Source organism: Heterocephalus glaber, unplaced genomic scaffold, assembly GCF_053883595.1.
Source record: "Heterocephalus glaber isolate CG9 unplaced genomic scaffold, H.glaber_assembly_v1.0 deba00001610, whole genome shotgun sequence".
Taxonomy (NCBI): domain Eukaryota; kingdom Metazoa; phylum Chordata; class Mammalia; order Rodentia; family Bathyergidae; genus Heterocephalus; species Heterocephalus glaber.
Window position 1 is genome coordinate 37,229,220 of NW_028258381.1, and position 20,898 is coordinate 37,250,117.

The 20,898-nt window shown below is 46.7% G+C and overlaps 1 protein-coding gene across 8 annotated transcripts in view; it reads left to right on the forward strand.

Annotated features, from left to right (window-relative positions):
• Positions 1-559: 559 nt before the first annotated feature.
• The window catches only part of Card11 (caspase recruitment domain family member 11), a 111,849-nt gene continuing 91,510 nt past the window's right edge, over positions 560-20,898 (forward strand). For 2 of the 8 annotated variants that reach the window (XM_087196493.1, XM_087196494.1), the window contains exon 1: positions 562-1,298. The gene's annotated coding sequence lies outside the window, so the exon portion shown is untranslated. Of the gene's footprint in view, positions 1,299-1,752; positions 3,334-10,867; positions 11,143-20,898 lie in introns of those variants that run through there. The other 6 variants (XM_021254690.2, XM_021254688.2, XM_087196492.1 and 3 more) reach the window with 4 other exon arrangements.

The window sequence follows — 20,898 nt, forward strand, 5'->3', positions numbered from 1 at the left end:
CCCAGAAAGCAATCTCACCCCTTCCCCAGCCCACTTGGATCCCAGCAGCCACACCCTCTGCGGTGCCCTGACTTCACTCTCTCCCCTGCCTGGGCAGCAGCCCTGGCTCCATTTCGGATCTTCCTGCACAGCTGTTAGTGAACGCCTTTCCCTTCTCAGAATCAGAAGAGGGAGAGAAGAGAGTGGTAAACTGAGGCAGAAGAGAATGAGAAGTTCTGAGGCTGGGAAGTGGGGGGGGGGGTGAGTAGCAGCCAGAACACTGGAACCAAGACTCTCCCGTGTGCCCCTTTCATGTAGATTTTCTTAACTAATTGATTCATTCATTAATTTAATGGTCCCATGATTGAACCCAGGGCCTTGCTCCTGCCAGGCAAGCACTCGTCACGGAGCTGCACCCCCAGTCGTCAGGCAGAGTGCTGAGCCCACAATTCGGGTAAGTCCTGGGCACATCTCACATACAGCTTGTTGGACAGCAGAGCACTCCGGGGTAAATGATTAAAAGGACAACATCCAGAAATCACCGTTTCTCTGACCAGAGTTGCCCATGAGAACCGAGAGTGCTAGCCAGCAGGGGAGCAGGCCGGCGGAGAGGCAGGCGCAGGGAACTCCGTCACTGCGAAGTGTCCAGGGTGGACCCACGAGGCCCTGGAGGGGAGCTGCCCGCCAGACAAGCCCAGGAAGCTGCGGGAGAGGGGCCGGGGAGGGAGCAGCTGGGCGCCAGGTTCCAGGTGCCTTGCTCCCGCTCCCTGGCGGCCCTAGCCCCCCTCTCTTTGCGATTACACCTTGGGGTTCCTGCAAAAGCAGCCGCCCTGGGGAGCCCAGGAGACTGGTCCACACACACTCCTGTGCCCCGCGGGCTCTCCGACCTGGGATGGGGAGTCCAGCCTCTTCCTCCCCACCTGGGGTCAGGTGGCCTGGGCCCTTGGGTCCTCGGGGTCTGTGGATTTCGCGGTGGCCCCGCCTCGGCACCCTCCGCCGGAGCCTGGGACCGAACCCCGCCCCTCCCCCTCTTCCTTATCTCTTTTTCTAACCTTTTGCATTTTTTTTCGAGCCTCATTTCCTGTCGGGTTTTGCATTTTCCTCCCCCGCCCCTCCCAGCCTGTGACACACTTTCTCTCCTGTTGGCTCCCTGGCCTCCTCTGGCCTCTGGCCTCCGGCCGGCCACGCGCAACGCCCCCCCCTCCCCGCTGCCCCCGCCGCGTCCCCGCAGCCCCCGGGCCGGCGCGCCTGGGCCCGGGCCCCGGAGGAAGCCGGCTGCCCGCGCGGAGGAGGCGGCCGGGAGGAGTTGGAGTGCCCAGGTAGGAGGGGGCTGGAGGGGCCGGGGCGGGGGGGACAGGCAGGGGAGCCGGCGGGGACCGGGGCTCTGCGGGCGGGCGAGGGCACGGGTGGTGCTGGGCCCCGTCCTGACCCCCTTGGCCTCCTCGCCCCTGCCCTTCTCTCTGGCTCGCTCGCTCGCTCGGCACCCCAATCTCTCTGCCGTGACCCGGGAGAGGAGGGGGCTGCGTGGAGGCCCAGGAGGCAGCATCCGGGAGGGGGCCCCTCGGTGCACCTGCCCCCCCCCCCCCGCAGCGAGGCGCTGAATCTTGGCTGTCACCTGATGGGCAGGAAGTTGGCAGACCACATAGCCTGACTCAGGCTCCCCAGAAGGTAGGGCAGCAGCCCCAACTTGGAAGGGGCGACCCTCCAAAGCGGAGTGCAGGGGGGAGGGGCAGCGCGACCCATGGGGGTTTGCGTGGGTGGGGACCTCAAACCTGAAGTCACCTCCAGAACCTCCCCAGGCACGATGGGGCCACCAGGAGCTCGCTGAGCTCAGGGTGCACAGAAAGGCAGGAAGGGAGGCTCTTAGGTCTCTTGGGGCTTCCACACGGTTGTAGGGAGTCTTGGGCACCAGATGAGGCTGCACAAGGACAGTGCCCGGATGGGTGGCTAAGCAGCGGGCTTCCTGTCACCCTCCAGAGTCTCAGCAGAAACGTGTCCCGGACCACACTGACCTCTGTGTGCCCAGCCTGTTCTCAGAGCCTTTGATTTGTAGTTTGAAAAAATTCTCCCTGACATTTATGACTTCTCTTGGAAGTATAAGGTTACCAACCTACCAGAAAGGGAGGGTGCTCCATCACTCAGCATTTATTTAGTGCCTACCTGTGGATAGTGTATGCTGGAAATCCCAGGAACCATTAATTAATGGGAGAACAGGAATTATCTCCAATTCTCCATGGCTGTACTGTGCCTGAAACTCGGCTATCCCCACCCCCAAGGCCTCTGTGAAGGGAACCGAGTTCTGCCAGGCAGCACCATGGTGATACAGGGCTCATCCAATGGTGCGCACCTGTGTAGGCTTTATTAGTGAAGAAATCAAAAGGACTGCCACTCGCCAGCAGCACAGTCTGCACCTGAATGATCTTTGACTTGATTCAAAAGAAAAAAGTTGTGGTGCAGTGCACGTAACACAAAGGTAATCACTTAAGCACATTTGCATGACTATGCAGCCATCACCTCCGTGGTCTCCAGAACTTCCATCTTCCCAAACTGAAACTCTGGCCATACTAAACAACTCCTGTCCCTCTTCCCAGCCCCTGGCACCCAAATTCTGTTTTCTGACTGAATCTAACTGCTCTGGGGACCTTATCCACTTGGAGTCACTCAGTTTTTGACCCTTTGTGTCTGGATTACTTCACTGACCACCATGTCCTCAAGACTCATCCACACTGGAGCTGTGTCAGAACTTGGTTTTTTTAAAGGCTGAGTAGTATTCCACTGTGTCAAGAGACCACAATTTGTTTATCCACTCATCCTCTAGGTGACTTTTAAAAATGACCCCTAGACATAACTCTCCTGAAGGTGACAAGGCTTGTTTGAATCCATCAATGGGCACAACACAGGTGGCTGTGTGCTCAGCACCATGGGTGACACACGGGAGGAATATGAGACACAGGATGCTTGTTCGAAGGAGATCCAGTAGAACAGGAAGCTGGCAGCACAAGAGGCTAGCGGTGGGGATGTGCTCTGTTTCCTCACACTCCCCTTCGGAGACGTTTTCCCCCTGGCACTGGGGGATGTGTGTCAGGTTTGGGAGTGGCAAGGATGGGATGGTGGAGATAAAGAGGCTCTGTGATTGCAGATGTTCCTAATATGTCCCAGGCACCAAAGGGTGGGTCGGGCACCAAAGGTCTGTTGTGATGAGGAGTATCAGGTTCTGGACAGCTGAGCCTCCTCCGAACACTTTCAAACCTGCCTTTGGTTCTCTCTGCTTTGAAGACAGTGCTTCTGGCCATCAGAATGAGGACTTCAGCCTTGTGTGGACCAGAATCACAGATGACAGCCTCACTCGGCATGGTTGGTGTGCTATTGTGTTGCAAACCCCGGGCTGTGAAACGTGTGTTTTTAAAAGTGTGTGTGTGTGTGTGTGTGTGTGTGTGTGTGTGTGTGTGTGTTTCTGTATGTGATCAAGGGAAGGAAGAAGGTAATCAGGACTAGTCTTCCACCTTTCGGGGCTGGGGTCTGTACATCTGTGCTGGAAGGGTGGCCCTGGGTGCCCTTGACATCCCTGAGCCCCCTGAAACCGTCTGTCTAATGGCACTGGAATGTTAACACTGGTTGTTTTCAGTGCTGTCTGTTACACCGGGCATTAATGAGAAAATACAAGGTACAATTGTCCCTCCTTTGCCCTTTTCATTGAGATCTGGACACAGATTGGAGGGCAGGCTTAAGGGGTCCAGACCCAGGGCTGAAGTGCTGGCCTTCCCAGCAGACCATCTGGGGGGCTTCCTTGTTTAGTCTGGCTCACCCCAGTTTCCATGTCTGCAGTTGCAGTCTTACGGGGGGTTTGTGAGGACTGAAGGAAATCACAGAGCAGTGCTCAGCAAATCTACCCTGTAGCAACACTGCTGCGTCTGTGGCTACATTCACTATGCAATCAGTCTAGAAAATATTTGGAGTGACTGAAATCCAGGAACAGAAAGAAAAGAAAAAGGCAACATTCAAGGAAGCCCCATAAAAATGCTTTTCTGCCAAAGAAGAAATACAGTTATGATTATTATTATCATTTTCTGGTACTCATAAAACTCAGAGCCTCATACACAATCGGCAAGCATTCACCACTGAGCTACACACCATCCCTAAAGAAAAACTGCAGCTGGATGTTGTGGCACACACCTATAATCCCAGCACTCAGGAGGCTGAAGCAAGAGGATCATTATAAGTTCAAGGCCAGCCTGTGCTACATAGTGAATACAAGGCCAGCCTAAACTCTATTCAGAAAAAAAAAAAAAATGCAAAGAGCAGATTCCCAGGTGCCAGACTATCTGGGCTGGCCCACACTGGAAGAACACACCTAGCACATGCTACATGCAAAGCACGTGCCCCATGCCTGTCCCCACACTCTCCTGAGGGATCCTGCTCTCTGGGTCAGAGGTTTTAATGGGAAGACTAATTCCAGGAGGGTGACCTTTCAGGTTGTGATTAGCTCAAGAGCTCAGAGATTACAATGGCCACTGTCCCATTTGTGTAATATGTGTCGGTGGCCTGGTGCCAGGGGTCCTAAAGTCCCCCTGGCCCTGCCTTCCTGGCTGTTGTCCTTCCAAGTTCACCTTCCACTCCCCCAAGCACACCCATTCTGGTCCTCATGCCCATTCCCCAGCAGGCGATGCTCCTCATGGATGCACAAGCCAGAGAAAGGTGTGCAAACTCCACCCCCACCCAGAGGCCTCCCGCCCCAAGTGCTTGCTGTGTTTAGCATGCAAGCTTCCCGCCCCCTCTGATTTGGGAATATGCTTCCTTTACTCATAAGTGTGACAGCAGCGGGGTGGAGGACCCCCATGCTCTTCAAAACTCATCCCCCTCAGGTGCCAAAGGTACCCATCTGGACCCCGCCCTGCCCTCACACTGAGAGGTAGGGGCTCACCGCAAAGGCCTATGGGCTCGGAGCTGGACAATGGGCAACCATCCCAACTCTACCACCTACGAGTTGTGTGACTCAGCAAAGCCCTGTGTAAAATGGGTATAAAAATACTGTCCCTAAATGAACATAGACCCAAGTGTTCCCCAGTGGTTTCACAGTGCTCAGCAGGCATCTGTTTTAAATTGGTTTTTTTGGTACTGGGGATCAAAAAGTTGTATTTTTTACTTGTAATTTTACGGGGGGGTAAATGCAAAACAGAATATATATGACCACAAGCTATTTCCCTAATTTATAAAGAGCACTTGTAAATCAGACACCAGAATCAGCAAACATTTTCCTGAAAGGTTCAAATAGTAAATATTTTAGGCCAGGTGGTCTCTGCCAAAGCACCTGGATTCTGTAAGCCACAGATGGCAGGGGTGGTCACATCTGGCCAGAGGCACACAGCAGCACATAGGGTTGATTGGCATTGGAAGTTTACCAGCCCGGAAGTAGAGAATTCAGCCCAGTGCAAGAAAGGCTAAAAGATGCAGACAAACACAATCGGAACAGACCAACAAGCATGAGTCAGTTATAATGAGATTGATGGAATGGAATTCAGCAGAGATGAGCCATTTTTCATCTGCTAGTCTGGCAACACTCAAAAAGTTTGATGATGGTGATATTGGCAAGGGAGAGAGAAGCAGGCATCCTTATACACAACAATCTTTGCCATTTACCAGCTTTGCGTCCATCTGGTAATATCTGCCAGGATTACAAAAGAACAAACGCTCGGGCATGGGAATTCCATGAAATCATCTTAGTAGTGCTTGTGCAGGTGTGCCAAGACCTGTGCATGCAGATGTTTGCACTAGTGCTGTGTGTTACAGGAAAAGGCCTGAAAGGGCAGGGATGCTCTTCTAAAGAAAGGGGCCCCCCACCATGGCCCTGCAGGGGTCGCTGAGGAGCATGAGGGGCGCCCGGGGACTTCAAAGTCTCTGGAAGGAAACACTGGAAGCTGGGAGAGAGGCTATTTATGGTAGGGGCCTCTGCGCAGGGGAACTCAGTGGTCAAAAAGGGAGAATTTTAACAGTTATTTTGTGTCTTTGCCTTTTGTCTGAATTTTTCTTTTTTAACCAAGAGTCCCAGCTCCGTGGGATCCCACACTGCCCATTTGGAATGCAGTTTCCTCCCGTGAGTTCCCTTTCAGCTTCATCCAATCCAAGGATGATGTTAGAGATCACAGGCCTCCAGGCTCCCACTGAAAGGCAAAACTGGTGACCTGCCAATGAAAAATAGGAGTTTTAAATGAAGGTGTAACCCACACAGTACACTTCACGAGTCTAGCACATAGCTTGCTGTATCTTACGTATACCCATGGGCCCATCACCCAGGTCCAGAGGTGAGTCCCTTCTATGCCCCCTGGAGGTCTCTCATGGCCCCTCTCAGTTGCTGGCTCTCCTCTGGCCCAAGGTCTGAACTCTTCTGAGCTATGTCCTTGTGTATAGCCTGTCCTTGCTTGACCTTCATATCAATGGAGACTCTTTGTTTCCAGCTTCCATTTTTTTTTTTTTTCCTTTTTGCAGCACTGGGGAATGAACCTAGGACCTTCAGACTGAGCTACATTGTCAGCCTTTTTAAATTTTGAGACAAGGTTCTCACTGAGTCACTAAGTTGCCCAGGTTGAGTTTGAACTTGTGATCCTCCTGCCTCAGCCTCCCAGAGTGCTGGGATTACAGGTGTGTGCCACCACACCCAATTTCTCCAGCTTCTTTCATTTGGCCACACCATGAAACTCATCCATGCACTAGTTTGGCTGTTGCTATTCAAATTTACCACAGTGTATTTATCCATTCTACTGGTGATAAACATATTTTTATGGTGGAAAATGTGTATTTGGCCTTAGCCAGCTGGTCTTGGTTTTGATGATCCCAATTTTGTTTGCAAGGTCCTCAGCACTAGAGTGAGGAGCCAGCCAGACAACTGACTTCTCTCCGTCATGCCTGAGCCGAGTGTTGGCCTTAGCCATGTTACTGTCACAGAGCTCTCTCCTCTTCCTCCTCCTCCTCTTTTTTCTTGCTCTCTCTCCTCTTCCTGTTCCTCATCTTTTTCATCTTCAATACTGGAGATTGAACTTTGGGTCTTCACACTGAGCTACATCCCCAGCACTTTTTATTTTTTATTTTGAGACAAAGTCTTACTAAATTGCCAAGTTGCCCAACTTGGGTTTAAATTTGCAATCATTCCACCTCAGCCTCCTAGAGAGCTGGGATGACAGGCGTGTGCCATCACACCTGGCCACAGAGCTTTCTCGTGACCTGTTTGATCTGTGAATTGTTGGTCTTGACGTCCACAGTGGACGCTGTGGCTGACTCTATGGTGGAGGAACTCGACAAGGGTGGAGTGGGGGAGCTGTTTCTCCTGGGGACATTCTCCCCAGCGTGGTTGTGTTGCCTCCCACGCTGTATTGTCCTGTGGATCTTTTGTTTGTAACCTTTGGTATCTCACTGCTGTACTTTCTTGGCCCTCCAAGCCTTGGCATTGGCTTTGTTGGCTTTTAGCACCATCTTGGTGAAAGATTTTATTGATAAACGTTTGTGTGATTGTCACTTTGGGACCTTGCAATAAAACTCCTGATAATGAGAAATGGGTTTTCTTAAATTTAAAGTTTGAATTTTTTTATTAATCTGAGGGCAAACAGAGGTCCTGTGCTGGCATTATCTGGGGTTTGGTACATTATTACTGTAGAGAATAACTGTTGGCATGAAAGAAGGCGACATTGTGTTGACCCTGTGCTTCGTTCCCTGCCTCTGGAGAAAATTAGGTGATTCATGAAGTCTTCTAAGAGGAAATTGCCTTTTCAAAAAGGGATCTGAGTATAGTGGGTTTGGGGAAAATGATCAGGTGATTAGTCCTGATACCTCCAAACTGGGTGGCACCCGAATAGTCCCCGACGCTGTGAGAGCGTGTCCCATTTGTGAAGAGTTTCTTCCCACATGATAGGGCCACCCTAGTTTGGGGAGATTTTAGGCTGGTGTTTAAGTAGCCTATAGAGAAAGGGGGGGGGGGTGTATTGTGTTTTGTTTTGTTTTTGTGCTGGCTGTGCTAGGGATGCGGCCCAGGGCCTTGCCCATGCTAGACAAGAGCTCCGCCTGGGAGCCACACCCAGCCCCAGGAAAGGATGGTTTTCTCTGACTGTTGTGGGTGGGGACACTGTGGCCCCAGCAAGAGCAGGAGACTGTGCAGGGAACAGACCAATCTGTGTCCCCTTCATTTGGTATAGAAATTTGATATAATTTTCTGTCCTTCATTTTTAAGTATATTTTTAAAAACCCAACCTTTCAATTCTTGTGGCAGAGTCAGACTAATTTAGCCTTAGAGATCTTTCTCCAAGCCTAGTGTGGTGGTGAGCACCTGTAATCCTTACACAGAGGGAGGTCAAGGCAGGACCACTGTAGGTTTGAGCGCAACGTAGGCATGTCAGTGACTTAGTGAGTCTGTGTCTCACTGTGTGAGTCTCATAGTGAGTCTCTGTCTCCTTATGTTAAAGAAAATAAAAAGGGCTGGGGATTCAGCTTAGTGTTAGAGTGCCCCTGGACTCCATCCCTAGTAGTAAAGAAAGAAAGAAGAAAAAGAAAAGAAAAGAAAAAAGAGAAGAGGCTTTTTCACCCTGAACCCAGGGACCTCAGTCCACTACCAACTCCCACCTGGCACCTCCAGCATCTGGCCCACGCCCTGCCCTACCCATTCCCCAGATGCTCCTCCTTCCTCTTCCCTGCCTCCCTTAGTGCCGGGCACCTCTGTCCAATCTGCCCAGCGAGTTCCGTCTCTGGACCCTTCCCTCCTTCAGCACCCATCCCCTCTCCACAGGGCCGTTCCCAGCAGAGCCCAGGCCTGCTGCCATGTCACTTGTGCTCACAGCAAGGCTGTATTCATCGTGGGCACACCTTCCCCTCCAGCCTTCCCTGCCGGCTTCTGTGTTCCTTCTGTATTAATTTTCCCAGACGATCATTCGGGCTGGAAGTGGGCAGTCAAGGGACCAGCAGGGTCAGCTCCTGCTGAGGCCTCTCCTTACATACCTGCCAGGTGATCAGGGCAGCCCTAACGTCTGTGAGTCTAATTCCCTGGATTTTTGTTTGTTTGGGGTTTTGTTTGGTCTTGCTTTTTGGCAGTGCTGGGATAGAGCCAAGGGCTTTGTGCATGCCGAGCGCATGCTCTACCGCTAAGCCCCAGCCCCAACACTTTCTTCTTTAAGAACACCGGTCAGACTGGGCCATGGCTCACTCAACAGCCTTCTTTTAAAAATCTTTATCTTGTTTTCATGAGTAAATATGCCATCTATTATTTCTGCTTTCCATCATTGCTTGAAATTTCCTTTGTGTTGGTAATACACGGGTGAATTTGTAACACATCCATGTATATTTGAAAAGAATTTATCTTCCCCATTCATTGTATGCAAAGTTGTACAGATCTGTTAAAGCAATCATATCAATTATTTTTAGCCCTCTGTAGCTGTACCCAGTGGTTCCCTTCTTGGAAACTTCCTGAAGTCCCTTACTGTGACGATATCTTTACCAATTTATTTCTATCATTTTTGCTTTTTGTGCTTCAAAGCTATGCTGTGAGGCTTGTGAACATTTATGATATTTGATGGAGTGTAAATATCTTCTTTGTCCTTCTTAATGTTGTCTCCCTTAAATTCTGTTTGCTCAAAAAAAAATCTATTTTCTCATCAAAGGACAGCAGGCCTATTGGATTAGGGCCACACCCCCAAAATCTCATTTTAATTTAATCTTCTCTTTAACTTAGTCCCTCTTTGAAGACCCTGTCTCCAAATAAGAGTCATGTTTCTCCAGACAGAGTCTAGTCAAGTCTGGGGGTTAGGCCTTCAGCATGTGAATTTGGGGGGTGGGATTCGGCCTGTGACGCCCACACAGTGAATCTCTTTGCAAGTGTTGCCTACACTGGTTCCCAATCCCTCTCCTCTCGTTCTATCCTAAAGCCACTATTGTAGGGCTTTTCCCCTAGGACTCAATTTAAACAGCTCTTATCAAGGTGACCTTACCTGATGGCCCATTCTTAATCCTTGTAGGACTCAACTCTCAGCAGCATTTGATAGGATCAACTCTTCTGGAAACACAAGTTCATTTGGTTCCTGACACTCTCTCTCATGGTTTCTCTCCCACCTTACTGACCCCTGCCCTCACAGTGTCTTCTCTGGCCCCTCCGTACACCCTGACATCTAAGGTGGAAGTGGCCCAGGCTGGATCCTCTCCCTGCCTGGTCCCAACCTGCCTCATTGCTTTGAAAGTCATGTATAACCCTAAGTTCATTTCTTCTGCCCAGACTCCCCACTTGAAGCTGACACTTTAATAGCCAACCCTCTCAACATATCTACCTGGACATGGAATGGATCCAAAAGTCAAATTTGTCATTTTGATTCCCTAAACCCTCTCTTCCAGCCTGCCAGTTGCTCAGACTTAGCCTCCATGGAGTTCTTTTTGATTCCTCTCTTAGTAATAGTAATTTTCCCACCTGCTCAGCACTGAAAAACCAATTTGCTCTGGTGAGGTCATGAAGAATGTCATTTTCCCGCCTTGTTAATAATGTGTCTTTTGGTGGGGAAAAAATGCATTATTTTTCTGCTTCTGGGGGTTGAACCCAGGGCCTTTACACTGAGCTACAATCCTGGTCCTTTTCTATTTTTTATTTTGAGACAGGATCTCACTAAGTCATGAAGTTTCCCTGGCTGGGCTTTGTCTGGCAGTTCTCCTGCCTCAGCCCCTCAGAGTGCAGGGATTATAGGTGTGTGCGACCACTCAGTTTACATTCTTTATGTTGTAGATGGATGGTGTCCTATAGAGACCACTGACCCACTAGATAGTCTTGGCCAACTCCCTTCTGGGCTTCTGTGTTCTCATATGTCAAGTGAGAAAATTAGAAGGGTTTGAGATGGTAAATGGATTTCATCTTGATCAACTAATAATGGCTTGCTAAAGCCCTGTGCTGGATCCAGGCTCTGTTGAAGAGTACTGTGATTGATTGCTGATGTCTGCTGTGGGTGTGAAACTGAAAATTGAAGTGTGGCTCCCCCATCAGTCATCCCTGCAAGACAGAGACCCCTCCCGGCTTTAAAAATCCATGATGACCTTGTGACCTTGAGCAAATCACTTTGCTGCCCCAAGATTTTGTTTCTTCATGAACAAGATGGAGATAAATAATCCCTGCCTTCCTGCTGCACAAAATTGCTCTGAGAAGTATATGAGGTAAGTGGGTGAAAAATGGTGCTGGAAATAACAAAACGCTCTCTAAAGGGGAGGTTTTATTTTTATTAATTGACCTCTCTAGTCATGAATTCTGTCATCAGTCGTGGCCTCCTCCAGATCAGCCTTTGCTTTCACCTTGAGTGTCTATCTTTCTTAGGCTCAGCATCTTTAACAGCCTCTGAGCAGGTGCAAGCCAGGAGGTTTTCTTCAGGGTCACCTTGGCATAATGGGGCCCCAGAGGTCCTGATCCCACCCAGTATCCCTGCCACTTAATGTTGCTTCTGTTCCACGGGCAGGGAAAACATCTTCCCAAAATAAATTCTTATCTCCCTTGTCGGTTCTTCCTTATTATTCAAGTCTCTAGAGCTAGATTAATTCTCCAGTTGGGCAGTTAGGAGCAGTGGGTTCCCCGGGTGCTCCCATGTGACACCCTGGTTAATTTCTGCAGTGAGCATGTGCCCTGCAGCTGGTCGGCTTCCCATGCAGATGTTCAGACATCTATTTTTGTTACCTGTTGAAAACATTCCTGTCCCTAAATCTACAAGCCCTCCTCCTATCACCTTCAGTGTTGTTAATGTCTGTGTTTTCTACCAAAATCCTAAACAGGGCTTCCATTTGCAGCCTCCTGTATGGATTAGCTTTTCTCAGAGACCTAGGGGGATCTACCTGTTCTCCTATTATTTGGTTTAAGCAAAGCTTTGGGGCCTTCTTCTTGCCAGTAGTATATTCTGAGTTGGATTCATTGCCCGAACTCTGATTTATTAGCATATGTGTTGTATTGTAATGCATTTCATTTCCTTCTGCATTTTATTTGGGGCTTCATTCTACAGCCTCTGTCATGAGCAATGTTTTCTGCTCTGTGAAATAAGATGTGTTCAAAACTCCTCCTTCTCCCTCTCCATCTCCTCCCCTGTCTCTTCTTCCTTCTCCTCTTGCCCTTCCTTCTTCTTCTTTTTTTTTTTAAATTTCTTTTTTGGTACCCAGGGATCGAACTCTGGTCCTTGCGCTTTCAAGGCAGGAGGCAGAACCACTGAGCTAAATCCCCGGCCTTCCTGCTTCTCTTTCTTTACAGCAGATAAAGGACTCAAGTTTCCTGTAGGACTGGAAACAGTGAATCAGGTTTTAATTTTGTTTTAAACCTGACAATCTCACCCAAGAGTCAAGAGTCTCAGAACAGAGCCCAGTAGTGTCTTGAAGGGGTCGAGTTGCCGCCTCTACCGATTGGGCCGCTCTTGGGAGAGTGATTTGAGAAATGCTGTACCAGAAATATAATCTGACTCAAAATGCTGCCTGGCACTTCCTCCCCTGACTTGCCTGTTCCGTGGGGGCTTCTCCATGACTCAGCACCCTGTGTCCTTCGCAGACAATGGGTTTGATAAGTGTGGGGTCTATTACTCACCAGCCATGGGGCCCTGGACCACTCATTGACCTTCTGCGCCTCCCTTCTTATCCACAAAGCAAGGATAAGACCGGCCCCTTCGCACAGGAAGTTAGATACGATAGCATCTGCCTGTGGGTAGGCACTAGGTGGGGCTGCTCATTAGCACCGTGGTTTAGAGCATGCTCCCAATGGTCTCTTCCAAATCTCAAATTTGGCACAAACCGTCTGCAAAGCTTTTGCTTCTGTTCTTTTGCCAGATCCCCACTGATTACATCCACTACCCACCACTGCAGTCTGAATGTGTCACCCAAAATCACGTGGTGGAAGCTTACTCCCCAGGGCACCAGTGTGGAGAGGTGGGCCCTTTCGGAGGTGGTCTGGTTTCCAGGGCTGTGGATTAAGTTGTTCTCACAGGAGCGGGTTAGGTATCTGGAAGGGTTTTGGCCCCTTCCCTTCTTTCCTGCACATGTCTTTCTCCCCTTTCACTCTGGGATGATGGGACAAGAGGGCACAGCTCCTCGATCTTGGACATCCCAACTTGCAGAATGAAGAGCCAAATAAATTCCTGTCCATTATAAAATACTCATTTTTAGTATTATGTTATAGCAGCACCAAAGGGACTATGACACTGACATATTCATTCATTGAACACTGCACACTCTGCTCAGTGCTAAGGATAGAAAGGTAAAAAGTGGGGTTCGCATCCCCAACACATCTGTCATCTGGTGAAGGGACAGATATGCAGTCAGTTGCAAGATAATGCAGTTGCTCTAAACAATGTATGAAATGAAGATGGACCAAAGGGAGAAGGACAGACAGATCTGCCCAAAGGAGCTGGGAAAGACCTGCAGAGCAGGAAGCTGAACGGAGACTGGAAACGTAAACAGGTTTCTGCCCGGGGAGAGGGAGGGACAGCTGCATGTGCAGAGCTGTGGAGGTTCGGCCCTGGTGTTCGGGACTGCAAAAGGATTGGGGGTGTAGGCAGGGGGCGGGTGCCACCAAGAGCCCTAGTGCTGTGCCAAGGAGAGCAGATGCTGTCCTGGGGGCCAGGGCAAGCCACTAGGGCATCTGAGCAGGGCCTGCAAGCCAGCGGGGACATTCAGGTCACAGAGATCACAGACACCAGTGTGGAGAGCAGGTGGTCCCCTCGAGGCAAGAGATGGGCCCTTATTTAATGGGACCCGGGCCAGGCACCATTTTATTGTCATTATAATAAACTTGGCGTTGGAGTCCAGCATGCATGCTAAGTATGCAGCTCATGGATTGTCACAAAGTGAGCACGGCCTGGTCACCCAGTGACGCAAAGATCGAGAAAAAAATGGAACCAGCTGGTAAAAACTATTGTAATAGAATAATAGCTTCTAGTATAAGACTTTTAGTGTAAGCATGTCCCAACTGTCACCCTCGATGTGCTTACACTAAAATATTATTTGCTTATTCAAACTACAATTTAATTGGGTGTCATATCTTATCTGACCTTAGCTTTATCCATGTTTCGCTTATAGTAGTCAGTCATTTGTTTTTTGTTGCCAATAATAGTCTGTTTTATGAACAGCTTACATTTTGTCAGTACCACTGTTGAGGAATGTTTGAATCAAATCCAATTTTTGGCTACTATGAGTAATGCTGATGAACATTCTTATGCATCTTATTTGGAAATGTGTTTGTCCACCAGAGGTTGATTTGCTGGATCTTAGGACAGGTTTATATTCTGCTTGCTAATGCATAGTGTCAAATAGTTTTCCAAAGACATTGTCCCAGTTGGTGCTTCTGTCAGTAACAAATGAGAGCTCTGTTCACTCTACATTCTGACTCACACGTGGTACTGTCTGTGTCTTTATTGCAGACATTGTGGTGGTGTGTAGTCAAAACTAACAATTTTGTGACTTTAATGTGCATCTCATTTACGACTGATTAAACTGAGTACCTTTTCTGTGTTCACTGGTCATTCTGTATAGGCCCATTTGAGTTTTTATCCATTTTTCTATTGGGCTGTCTTTTTCTTATCGAATTGTTGTAGTTCTTTATATATGATGGATATATATCCTTTGTCACATATATGTATTGCAGGTTATCTTTGGTTTATTATTTTAAGGTAGTCCAATTTGTGCATGTGTGTGTGTGTGTATTTTCTTATAGCTTTCTGTTACTGTGTCCTGCTTAAAACTCAATAGCCTGAAGTGTATGTTTCATCTAAAAACTTTATTGTTCTATCTCCTACATTTATATCTATAATCCATCTAGAATAGATTTTCTTCTTTAAAGTCAACTTTATTGAGGTACAATTTATGTACAATAAAATGTAACCATTGTAAGTAGCCCTTCCAGGGGGCTTTGGTGAATGGATATACCTGTTAACCACAACCTCAATCAAGATATAGAATGTTTCCATCACCCCAAAAAGTTCCCTCATGCCCTGCTGCTACTTAAAATGTGATCCATGAACCAGCAGCTCTGCCCTCAATTGGAGGCTGTCACCGATGCAGACTTGACCTGCTGAGCTAGAATGTACATTTTAGCAAAATTCCCTGTATTCTGTATGCACAGGAAGGATTTCAAAACAATCTGAGTTCCTTTGGAGAAAGGAGACAAGCCAAAAATGCTGTTCATTTTGTTATAAATAGCATAGCCTGAAGCAAGTACAAGGGAAATGATAGATTATTGTGCTGAGGCGGGGGGCAGGGGGGAGAGAAGGATTGGGAAGAGTTTGTGGAGTCATTACAAGAACGCCCTTGGACCCCTCCAACCCAATGCCCATGCGTGAGACTTGTGATTTTGAAGAGCAAGATTTGGGCGGACGGTGGGCTCTGGTCTGGGCTCTGGACCATGACAGAGAAAGCCATCCTGCCGACCACACCCAGAAGAGACCTTCATGTGGGATCTCATCCTTTTTTTTTTAGTTTAATTTTTTTAATCTAAATCTAATTATTTGGTTTTAAAAGTCAAATACAACCATGGGGCTAATAATAAAAGGTAGCAGGCCGCTGCTCCCCACTCCTCATTCTACTCTGCCAGCATCCCCCCACCCCACCCCGCCTTGACTCTCTGGATGGCTCCTGGACCTCACCCCTGCTGCCCCAGACCCCAGCCTCTCCTGACTGATTTTTCAGGGATGGAACTTTCCACTCCTTTGGGACAGGGAAGGCACCTGGGGGCTGCTTTGAGGCCCCCCTGTACGCCCCTCAGCTGGGTCCCCGAGGCCTCTGCAGAACACAGGGACTCCTCTTGCCAACTCTGCTACATCAGGCATGTAGGTCTCATTTGCTCTTAAGTCTGTAGACATTTTTTAATTGTAAATTAAATTTTTAAAAAATATTTAAACATGTACATATGGTATAAAGAATACTAGCAATATGATTTCACATTAAAGTGTATGGAATTCACTTATGTGAATGGTTTGTAAACTTATTTCCAAAGGAAAATGTCTTTGTCCTAGCAACAGCCCCTCTCCACACCAATACCACGTTCTCATATATCAAATTTCTGCATGATTGTGCCTGTAAATCTGAGCTGTTTTATTCCTTTGATCAACTGGGGATTTTCTAAACAACTACCAAGCTATCTCAAATACCAAGCTAGCTTTCCCTCCCCTTGTCTTCTAACTTCTTGGATTTTAACTGAGTTTTATGTGGTTCCATTTAACATTCTTGGTATTATAATTATACTGAAAATTTTTAATGATTACCTAAGTGTGTTTGTTTGATTTGCCTTTCTTTTCTTTTCTTTTTGGTGATACTGGGGATTGAACCCAGGGCCTCTGCACTGAGCTACATCCCAATATGTTTTTTGTTGTTTGTTTTTTTTTTTGGTACTGGGGATCGAATTCTGGTCCTTGCGCTTTTGGGGCAGGTGGTGGAATCACTGAGCTAAATCCCCGACCCCCCAATATCTTTTTTGTAAAAAAACAAAATTTTTTTTGAGGCAGGATCTTACTAAGTAGCTAAGTTGCCCAGGCTGGGCTGGAACTTGTGATCCTACTGCCTCAGCCTCCCAGAGTGCTGGGATTACAGATGTGCACTACTACACACAACTGTTTAGTTTTTTGAGGCAGGGTCTTTCTCTTTTGCCTAGGCTGGCCTTGAACTCCTGGGTTTAAATAATCCTTGCACCTCAGTCTCCCAAGTGGCCCCATTGAACAAAGAAAAAATTCAATTTTAACTAATCTAAGTCCACTTTCAAATACCAGCTATTGTTTCAATGTGGTGAAGGATCTTTGAGCATTTCTGGGGCCTCCCCATACCCCACCCCTACCCTGTGAGGACACTGTCAATCACTTCACTTACGTGCATGCTGTAACTACATGATACAGTTACTATAAAAAACACTGTGGGAAGCTGAGACAGGATAATTGCAAGTTTGAGCCCAGCCCCAGAAATTCAGTAACTTGTTGAGAGGCTGTCTCAAGAAATACTCAGTGCAAAGACCCTGGATTCAATCCCTAGCACCACAGACAACAGAAAACAGTTATCTTTCGGACCAATTAGGAAAACGAAAATTGGAAGGTGTCACTTTATTTTCAGGTAGTCTCTCTCCAAGGTTCTTCCCTTCTCTATGTCATTTTGTTCCTCTCCTAGTGTTTCTTGTGGGGCAATTCTGCTGGCTGTGACTTCTCTCCATTTTTGTGTATCTAAGAAAGTTGCTGTTTCTCCTTTGCTTTGCAGGATGCTTTCACTGAATTCTATTATAAATTGGTGCTTTTTCCCCTTAGTGCCATAGTCTACAGCTCCACTGACAACGAGCCAGCAGGTGGAAGATGGGAGCTTTTCACCCAAGTTCTGCATTGCCAGCGGTCGAGGGCAGACATCTTATATGGGGCTTCTGAGTGCTCTAATTTTAGCCAAAGCCAGGTGGGCACCACAGAGGTCATTAGTTCTAGCAGTAGTCAATTCTCGTGTGTGGTTTTGACATTGTCCACCAGATCAACAGGTGATCCAGGCATTCTTGGTCCCTGTAAACTCCAAAGAAACACTGCTGATTAGGTAGGATAACTGGTGTTGTTCTGTGATGTTTTCCCTTTGCAAGCAAGGCTGGTTTTTTTCTTTTCAGTTAATCATTTGGAGAGTGAGGAGAGGTAGAAATGGTGAAAAGTACACTTGCTAGTGTCAGAAGCAAGTTAACCCACTCATGGCCTTCAGTTCATTTTGGAATGCCCATTATTACTTCAAGCATCCCATAACTGTTTTCTGTTTTTCTTCTCCCTCTGCTCATCCAACTATGCTACGCTTTTAATATTACCTGGTACTTCTTGGATGTGCTGCTTTGGTGTTTTTCCTTTCTTGTTTTCCTCTCGGCATTTCAGGTTGGGAATTCAACTGGCACGCACTGAAGCTCACTCGTTCTTTTCTTAGCCATGCCAGGCTCCTGACAAACTCTCGTGGGGATCTTCCTCAATTCCTCGAGTCTTTTGATTCTTAATGTTCCCGTCTGTCTGCTTACCTTACCCACCTGTTCTTGCATTCTGTGTGCTTTTTCCACTGAAGACCTCAGCATATTAGTCATAATTATTGTAAATTCCCTGTCTGATCATTCTCAGCATCTGTGTCAGATTTGAGTCTGGTTTTGATATTGCTTTGTCTTTCAGATTGTTTCTTCTCGCCTTTTGGCACACCTTGGACTTGTTTGTTGACAGCCACACATGCTGTGTCGGGTAATAGGAGCTGGTCAAAAGAGCCCAGTGGGAGGAATTTACATCAATCTTGCCAGGAGTCAGGCTCCGTGTGATGCGTGCTGAATTTAGAGGTACCCAAAGCTTTGAGTTGCTCGAGTACCCTTGTTTTGATGTCTGTCTGTGTGTGTGTGTGTGTGTGTGTGTGTGGCAGTACTAGGGATTGAAACCCAGGGCCTTTGGACTGACCTATAGCCCCAGACCATTTTTATCTTTTATTTTGAGATAGGATCTCCCTAAGTCACTGGATTGCCCAGGCTAGGTTTAAACTTGTACCCTCCTGCCTCAACCTCCCAGAGTGCTGGAATTACAGGTGTGCACCCCATGACTGGCTATAAGGGATCTTTCTGGGACACTCATAGTGAGATGCTCCAACCTTCCTGGAGAGAAAGTCTGACACAGTGTAGTGTTCCCCCGCCCCCAGACTGTGGCACTAGAGTTTCCTCTCTTGCACTAATCCACACTCAGCCTCCAGCAATGCATCAGTCATCATGTGAGTGTTCCCACCACTCTGTGGCCCTTGGGGTTCCTACTCTGAAGAAGCAGACCTCAGTTGCTGTATCTTTCCGGAAGTCCCTGACCATCACAGTTTCCAAGGTGACCACTTGTCCTGTGACTACTTCTTGGATGGATCTAAGAAAGTTGTTGACCCATGAGTCTGTCCAGTTTTTTTTGTTTTTTCTGTAAGGATGGGAATTATAATTTCCAAGTTGTTTACATGCTGAAGATGAAACAAGAGGATAATACCAAGCTATCTTGTTACTGTTGTGTATCAGTTAGTCTGCTGTGCTGTGTAACAAATACAACATTACAGTCACAGCTGTTTCCATCTTGTTTCTCATTGTAACCTAAGACTTGATGTGGTTGTATCTAGTCAGGACAGAGAGAAAGTGTGCAAAGGTGCGCCTTGGGAAGCTTATTATGGCCCAGGGGTGGAAGCAAAGCACCTCACTGTTGCACACAGGGCCTTGAACTTAGTCATATGGCCACCACTTGAGCACAAAGGAACATAGAATGTATGATCTTGTTGTACCCAAAAGAAGAGAATGGAACCTCTGGAAGCACTAGTAATCTTCATCACTTGGCGTTTTACCTGGGCTCTGAAATGTCTGCTGGGAGGTCCCCTGGGCTTTGTTTCTGTCACATGTGCCTTGACTCCTATTGGTCTTTTGCCTCTCTGTGAATACACTAGATTCAGTTTCTCAAGTTCTATAAGACAATAAAAATAAGTAATAGTAGCAAGAAGAAAAACTGGTGGGATGCTTTGCTTGTTGGAGTTGTACTGAGTATTTGCATCACTTTGGTAAGAACCAGCATCTTCATGACACTGAGTGCTTCCGTCTATGAACTCAGTTGATTTTTCTATTGAGGGCCTTCTTTAATGTCTCTCAATGATGTTTTTTAATCTTCTCAATAGCATCTTGGTTAATTTTTGTTTAATTTCTTTGTAGTGTCTTCTGGTTTTTTATGATTATTATAAAAATATTTTTAAAATTTGCAATCACATGTGTTGCTAGAATAGAGATGAAGTTACCTTTTTTTTTTGGTACCGGGGATCGAACTTGAATCTAAATCCCTGGCAATGATTTTATTTTTAATCTTGGATTCAGTAACTATGACATTTTAAGTGCTAATAATTAATCTAATTTTTTTCTGTGTAGATAATAATATATTCTGTAAAGTATGACAGGGGTTTTTTTTTTGCATTCTTATATCTTTTATTTCTGTTTCCTGTCTTTCTATTCCATGCTGGTTGGCATCTCCAGTTAAGCACTGAGTGGATGTAATAATTGTTCTTGGTGCAGAAGGGAAAGCTTACAGAGTTCACTCTTAACCATTACACTTGCTGGAGGATTGAGGGAAGAGACATCCTTAATTAGATTAAGAAAATCTTCCTTCCTATTTCGAGTTTACCAATGATATCATGAATTCGCATCAGATTTTATCAACAGCTTGTTTTTACAGTTGCTGAAATGCCAAGACACAATGTTTTTCTTTAATCTGTTAATGAATTGAGTTTCATCACAAGACTTTTAAAAAGTTAAACCAATCTTATATTTTTGGGATAAACTCAACTTATGCATGTTTTCATTTATTGTGTGTAATTTTTGGTTTGCTTAAATTGTAGAGGGTTTTTTCACAATTAAGAGTAAAATTGACTTGTAATTTTTCTTTATTATATTGTATTTATCCAACTTCAGCTGTGAAAAACTAGAATTATAAAAATTAGTCCGGGAAGTTTCTTTTTTTTTCCATCCTGCCAAAGAATTTGTGTAAAATTGGAATTATTTGTTCCTTGAACTCTTGGTAGAACTTGAATATAGAAACAGTTGGGCCTAATCCTCTCTTTATAAGAAGATTTTAAATTAAGGATTTACTTTCTTTAATGGTTATAGGGCTATTAATGTTTTCTATTTCTTTTTGAATTGGTTTTAGTAAATTTTATATTTCTAGGAATTTGTTCATCTGATCCAAACTGCCTAAAGTATTGCTCTAAATATGTTCATTCTCTCTCTCTCTCTCTCTCTCTCTCTCTCTCTCTCTCTCGCTCACTCGCTCGCTCGCTCTCTCTCTCTCTCTCCTTCTTGAGAAAAGGTCTCACTGTATAACCCAGGCTGGCCTCAAACCCTCCTGCCTCAGCCTGCTGAGTGCTGGGACTATAGGCATGTACCACCACACCTGGCATTTATTCTAATATTTGTTGTTTATA